Source organism: Mus caroli, chromosome 7 (assembly GCF_900094665.2).
Source record: "Mus caroli chromosome 7, CAROLI_EIJ_v1.1, whole genome shotgun sequence".
NCBI lineage: Eukaryota > Metazoa > Chordata > Mammalia > Rodentia > Muridae > Mus > Mus caroli.
This window is the reverse complement of record NC_034576.1, coordinates 1,554,985-1,562,432: the sequence shown is the minus strand read 5'-3', so window position 1 is coordinate 1,562,432 and position 7,448 is coordinate 1,554,985. Positions and strand designations below refer to the sequence as shown.

The 7,448-nt window shown below is 48.9% G+C and overlaps 1 protein-coding gene across 3 annotated transcripts in view; it reads right to left on the bottom strand.

The window, feature by feature from the left end:
* LOC110298127 (isochorismatase domain-containing protein 2A) overlaps positions 1-7,448 on the bottom strand; it is a 27,567-nt gene that overhangs the window by 12,726 nt on the left and 7,393 nt on the right. The window contains exon 1 of one of the 3 annotated variants that reach the window (XM_029480137.1): positions 2,995-3,128. The exons of 1 other annotated variant lie outside the window; for it this stretch is intronic. The gene's annotated coding sequence lies outside the window, so the exon portion shown is untranslated. Of the gene's footprint in view, positions 1-2,994; positions 3,129-7,448 lie in introns of those variants that run through there. One more of the 3 variants, XM_021167155.2, reaches the window with a different exon arrangement.

Here is a 7,448-nt window from a genome sequence, read left to right as displayed (position 1 = left end):
TCACTTTGTAGACCAGGCTGGCCTCGAACTCAGAAATCCGCCTGCCTCTGCCTCCCGAGTGCTGGGATTAAAGGCATGCGCCACCACGCCCGGCGAAACTTGATTTTTGACAAAGCCAAAAACCATGCAGTGCGAAAAGAAAACATCTTCAACAAATGGTGCAGGTCTAATTGAATGTCTCCATGTTGAAGAATGCAAATAGATATCACCATATCTATCCATATCTATCACCCTGCACAAAACTCAAGTCCTGCTCAATATAAAACCAGGTACACTACATCTAAGAGAAGAGAAAGTGGGAAATACCCTAGCACACATTGGCAGTGGAGACAGCTCCCTGAACAGAACCCCAATGGCTACTGGTGTAGATCAACAGTCGACAAATGGGGCCTCATGAAAGCTTCTGTGAGGCGAAGGGCACTGGCAATAGGACAAATCAGTAGCCTGCAGACTGGGAAAAGATCTTCACCAACTCCACATGTGATAGAGGGCTAATATCCAAAATGTATAAAGAACTCAACAGACACCAACACACCAAATAACCCAATTAAAAAATGGAGTACAAATCCAAACAGAATTCTCAACAGAGGAATCTCAAATGGCTGAGAAGCACTTAAAGAAATGTTCAATACCCTTAGTCATCAGGCAAACGTAAATCAAAACAACCCTGAGATTACATTTTACACCCTTCAGAATAGCTACGATCAAAAACATCAAGGGACAGTACACGCTGGCAAGGATGCACACCAAGGGAAACACTCCTCTATTGCTGCAGCGTGCACACTTGTACAACACCTTAGAAATCAATATGGTGCTTTCCTGGAAAATTTAGAATCAATCTGTGGTGGTTTGTACATGCTTGGCCCAGGGAGTAGCACTATTAGGAGATGTAGCCTTGTTGGAGTAGGTGTGTCACTGTGTGTGTGTGGGGGGGGGGCTTTGAGACCCCCATCTTAGCTGCCTGGAAGCCAGTATCCTGCTAGCAGCCTTCAGATGAAGATGTAGAACTCTCAGCTTCTCCTGCACCATGCCTGCCTGGATACTGCCATGCTTCTGCCTTGATGATAATGGACTGAACCTCTGAACCTGTAAGCCAGCCCCAATTAAATGTTGTTCTTTATAAGAGTTGCCTTGGTCATGGTGTCTGTTCACAGCAGTGAAACCCTGACTAAGACACAATGTACCTCAATACCCAACTATACCATTCCTGGGCATATACCCAAGGGATGGTACATCCCGGTCATGGATGGATCTTGAACACACGGATGGAACTAGAAAAATATCTTCCTTAGAGAGGCAACTCAGGTCCAGAAAGACAAACATAGTATGTACTTACTTATAGGTGGACATTAGTAAAGGACAACCATGCTACAATCCACAAACCCAGAGAAGCTACGTAACAAGGAGGGCTCAAGGGGAGGCAAAATATCAAGGGGGAGACTGGAGGTGGGCAGGGACAGGAACAGGGATCAGGTGGGGAAGGACACAGGGACAGAGCATTGGGAGAGACAACTGGAACTGGGGGCATCTCAGGAACAAGCTAGAAGCCTCGTGTAATGGAAACTCCCAGCAATCTAGAAGGTTGACCCTAGCTAAGACTCCTAGCAAGGGGGTGGGGATATGGAGCCTGAACCAGCCATCTCCTGTAATCAGACAAGACTCCCAGTGGAGGGATTAGAATAACAACCCAGCCACAAAACCTCTGACCTACAACTTGTCCTGCCCACAAGATGTGTTGGGGTAAAGGTGGCCCAGAAATGATGGGAGTAGCCAACCAATGACTGGCCCAGCTTGAGACCCAAGCCACCAGAGGGAGCCCACCCCACTACCTGGGAGGCTAGATAGCCCAGAGACCTAGGATAGAACCAAACACTCCTGGCAGCAATAAATAAATATTTTTAAAAATTGAGATTCCTAATGGTATAGATTGGTGCTTGGCCCAGCTGTCTTCAGAGACACTTTATCCAGCAACTTATGGAAAGAGATGAAGAGAACCACAACCAAAACATTAGGAAGAACTTGGGGAGTCCTGCAGAAAAGAAGGGGAGATTGCAGGAGTCAGAGAGGTCAAGGACAACAAGACAACCCACAGAATCAACTAACCTGGGCTCATAGGGGCTCACAGGGACTGAACCAGCAACCAGGGAGCCTGCATGGGACTGATATAGGCCCTCTACATATGTGTTTGGGCTGTGCAGCTTGGTCTTCTAGTGGAACTCCTAACAGTGGGAGAGGGGCTGTCTCTGACTCTTTCCTGCTCTTGGGACCCTTTCCTCATCCTGAGCGGCCTTCTCCAGCCTTAATACTAGGGGAGGTGCCCAGTCTTACTGCAATTTGATATGCTATGTTTGGTTGGTGTCTGAGGGCAGGCATGCCCTTTTCGAAAAGAAAGATCAGTGGAGGGGAGGAGGGTTGTTGTGGAGGGAAGGAGGGGAAACTGCAGTCGAGATGTAGTATCTGAGAGAATAAAAGAGAAAGAAAAAGATCAGGCCAGCTAGATATGATCTGCAGACAAAACGGAACCTGGGTGAGAGCTGGGACAGAGAATAACCAATCTAAGAGAGACAATGAAAGAGTGGAGGTGGGGCGCATATGTGAAAAGGGAAGAGGGTGTCTAGACTGGAGAGAGATTTAGGGACATCGTGGGGGTCCTGGAAGGAGGCCTCAGCTCAGTAAAGGAAACCTGTCTTAGGCTGGGGTAAGTGACCTCCTGTGGACAGAGTGAGGATGAGGCTGCTTAATTGGGCAAGTGGTTACTGCACACCACTACAGGAACCCAGATTTCTAAGCTGTGTGTCTCTGGGTCGCTTTTCTTCTTGGAAGAAATAGGCGTGAGAATCGCCCACTCCTGGGGCTGATACAAAACTTAGCTCTGGAGAAGCCTGAAGTTCCCCCATGATGATCAACCCTGAGACCAACTGGAGCCCCTCCTCAGCTGGACACCCCGCAAACCTTCCGTTTCCTCCGTCTGTAAGGATGGGCAGTTGGACTTACCCGGCGGTACCAGGTTCGAATCTAGCAAGCCCCTCCACTAGGTCCCTTCAGCGCACTCTCCCCCACTGGACTGTCACTGGTTCCGGGCTGGGTCACCGTTTCGCCCACTTTGGACACGAGGTCTGCTCCCATTACGTATCTACCCCTCCCTCCCGAGCAGGCCAATCAGCTCGCGCCTCGGCTGCGCCCTGTAAGGGGAGGGGCGGCTAAGGCGGGTCAGTCATGAGAATCTGATTGGTCCGCAGAGGCCTAAGGGGTGGAGAGATAGCGCACAGAACCAATGAAGAGCCGATGAGGGCTTGAGTGGCGGCCCCTGCCGAGCGCTCAGATTCTAACTGGGAATGAAGGTAGAGGTTATCAGGTTGCACCTTGTCTTATTGCTGCGCCTCACAAATATGGAGTTACAACCTGGCTCTCTTATCTGAGCACCATCATGGGCTACACAGTGAAAGCCTGCTCCCTGAACCCCACTAAAAGACTGGCTTGCAGGGTTCAGCAAGGTCTGGACCTGATTTCTGTAGAAATCTCTAGGACCCTTATTTTGGAAGAAGAGAACTGAGTCCTGCAACTTGTCTTCTGACCTCTGCAGACCTGATGTGGCGCAGGCACGTATGCAAAGACAGAAACACACACACCACAGAATAAATAGATGGAAAAAATTAAGTAGATACAACTCAGGGAAAGCCAGACAAAACTTCCTTGGCCTCTGCTCATGCCATTGCATGAATCTCTGGATTCTATGAATTCTGCACAGGCCAGGCTTCCTGTTCCCGGGAGTCATTTGGGCCTCAATTTCACCCCTCTGGAGGGAGCCCTGGAGTAGGGTGTGAGCCTGGAGGTGAAGTGATTGACCTGTGGCCTGGAGGTGCTGGCACCCCTCTGAGACAGGGTCCCTCTCTTTCCAGCCAATGCAACCCCTCCCACGTCTCCATTTAAAAGCCCTCAACATTAATCGCTGAGGTTGACTCTGTGCCTAGTCTGGCCTTGCTAAAGAGGCTTTTGTTCCCCTAATTGGCTATCTATCTCCAGGCACTTTCCTCTGCCTCTGCACCCACACACTGTCCATTTTATACTCAGGCCCAGTTATGTGTTAATTGGTCATGTAGGAGACGCCCAAAGAGCACCCTCCCCTCTTGTCTGCACTTTGTCTTTCTGTATCAGTTCTTAACCAGCAAGCCACAGGCTCCAGAGTCTACCCATCTACCCTATAAGACAGGCACGGTATTAGGGCTCACCTGCACTCCCAGGCTGACCTCTCATTCTGGAACCATCAGCCATCCAGTCCTTTGCACACTTGAGGAGTGTGCTCTGATCTGTACTTCTCCTTCAGAACATTCAGCCGTGCATCCTAGAGCCCGTGCAGTCCCTCGCGGTCTCTCAACTGGGCCCTGAGATCTGTATGCAGTGAGACTTCTGTTCACATTCCATGGGGCTGCAGCCCAGGGACACCTGGTCCCCACAGCTGGAGGCCCGACTGCTGGAGGTTCCTATACAGCCAGATTTTCAGAGTAGCTGGCAGGAGGCCCCAAGGCGAGGCTCCAGCACTACTAGCATGCATTTATTGTATAACTACTGTATACAAGGCCCCAGAACTCAACACTGAGCAAAGTCAACGAAAGCTCCAGAGGCTGTCTCTAGGGCAGTGATTCTCAACCTGTGGGTCGAAACCCCTTTGGGGAGGAGTCAATGACCTTTCCACTGGGGTTACATGTCAGATATCCTGCAAACCAGATATTTACATTACAAATCATAACAGGAGAGAATTACATTTATGAAGTAGCAATGAAAATAATTTTATGGTTGTGGATCACCACAACGTGATGAACTGTATTAAAGGGTTGCAGCATTAAGAAGGCTGAGGACCACTGATATATGTATGGGCTAGTAGGAGGTAAAAAGTGGCCCAATTAACTCTCTTTTAAGATTATTTTTAAGTCAATTTATTTATTCATTTTACATCCCAATATCAGCCCCCTCCTCCCAGTAACCCCTCAAGCAAGTCCTCCCCCCATTCCATCTTCCACCCCCCCACCCTGTCATCCCTCACTAGCCCCCCTCCCTGCACACCAGGTTGCTGTGGGACTAGGTGCATCCTCTCCCACTGAGGCCAGCTAAGGTGGTCCATTTAGGAGTACAAGACCCACAGGCAGGCAGGTAACAGGCTCAGGGAAGCCCCCACGCCAGTCGTTGGGGGATCCGCATGAAGGACAAGCTTTTTGTATGCTACATATGTGCAGAGGGCCTAGGCCCAGCCAGTGCTCAGTCTGTGGTTGGTGATTCAGTCTCCGGGAACAGTGATGCACAACTTTAATCCCAGCATGCTGCATATTTTTATTGGGTAGGACATGAACACCTGCTCCCCTTCCCCACAAAGGGCTCCAAAGCAAGACTGCATAACAAGAAGATTCAACTTGGCAAGTCAATGAGATTATTGGGCCTACTTGTAGAGCAGAGGGAGGAATCACTTAAAGGAGCTTGGGTGATCCCAAAACAGCCTCACCACTGTCAAAGTCTCACTAAGCACCAAGGATGACTTTCATTCTTATGTGCACTGGTGTGAAGGCGTCAGATCCCCTGGAAATGGAGTTACAGACAGGTGTGAGCTGGGAATTGAACCTAGGTCCTTTGGGAGAGCCACCAGTGCTCTTCACCACTGAGCCATCTCTCCAGCCCCTCCTCTTTACACTACATTCCATGGGTATACTCTGCCATCTCCTGAGACCGCAAGACAACGTCGTGAAGCTGTGGCGGAAATACAACTAAGACAGACGCACGGGAACAAGTGGTTGGAAACTCAGAGGAGTGTCTAACAGTCCTCCCACCTCCTTCTGTGTGGGAGCACCGCTGAACACAATGTCAATCAGCTCCCAGAAGTGGCCACAGCCACTCCGACGAATACGGCAATGACTGCTAGGCTCAAAGGACAGCATTCCACTACAGTGATGGCAATGATGGTGGTGGTACTAATGATGGTGGCAGGGTGCAGGGATATGGTGGTGATAATGGTGATGGCCATGACATAATACTGATTAGTGTAATGTTGGTGGTGATCGTGGTGACATAGTGTACTGGCTGGTTTTGGGTGTCAACTTGACACAGGCTGGAGTTATCACAGAGAAAGGAGCTTCAGTTTGGGAAGTGCCTCCACGAGACCCAGCTGTAAGGCATTTTCTCAATTAGTGATCAAGGGGGAAGGGCCCCTTGTGGGTGGGACCATCTCTGGGCTGGTAGTCTTGGGTTCTAGAAGAGAGCAGGCTGAGCAAGCCAAGGGGAAGCAAGCCAGTAAGGAACATCCCTCCATGGCCTCTGCATCAGCTCCTGCTTCCTGACCTGTTTGAGTTCCAGTCCTGACTTCCTTCAGTGATGAACAGCAATGTGGAAGTGTAAGCTGAATAAACCCTTTCCTCCCCAACTTGCTTCTTGGTCATGATGTTTGTGCAGGAATAGAAACCCTGACTAAGACACATAGTGATGGCATCTACAGTTGTGTGACATTTATCATGAGTCAGAGCTAAGCAATTCAATATGGACTCACAGTGAGTTAGTACTCCCTCATATTGGGTGCTAACTTGTTCAGCTCCGCACCAATCCCAGAAGGTGGATGCTAATTAACCCTCACTTTAGATGGGGAGATTTAGGGGGCAGAGAAGTAAAGGGCTTGACCAAGGACCTACTTTTCTATAAAGAGGGGACTCACCTAGATACCCCAAATCTTAGGCCCCAAGTTTGAGTAAATGGGAGCCCAATACCCCAGGCCTTGCTTCTTCCAGGACTTCCAGTCATCATCTACTGCCAAAGAAGAAACCAGTTTCCTGGAACAGCTCAGAGCTAAACTCTTAGCTTGCAGAGTCTCTCAGCAACCTCTTTGGATGTTCCTCTCAATCCAGTCCCCAGCGACATGAGGGTGCCTTTTGCAGGTTCTTGGTCTCGATTATTAATAAATAAATAAGTAAATAATAGACTCGGAGAGGCTGTCACTACATAGTGGTGAGAGAGCTCTTGGGGCATAAAGTACATTTTTATCAAGAGGATTATTCTATTTTGTTTTGTTTGAGACTGGGTCTCATGGATCCCAGGGTGGCCTCCAATTCACTAAATATTTGAGGATAACCTTGAACTCTTGACCCTTTGGCTTCTGCTTCTGACTCCCAAGTTCTGAAATTACAGGCATATGCCACCAGGGAACCTAGGGTCCTGAGCATGCTACATAAAAAGTTAAAAAACAGCTAAAGGGGGAACACTAAATGGCTTGCCAGATAAAAGCGATTGCCAGAAGCTGGAAAGAACCCAGATGCCCCTCAACAGAGGAATGGATACAAAAAAATGTGGTACATTTACACAATGGAGTACCACTCAGCTATCAAAAAGAATGAATTTATGAAATTCCTAGGCAAATGGTTGGACCTGGAGGGCATCATCCTGAGTGAGGTAACACAATCACAAAAGAACTCAAA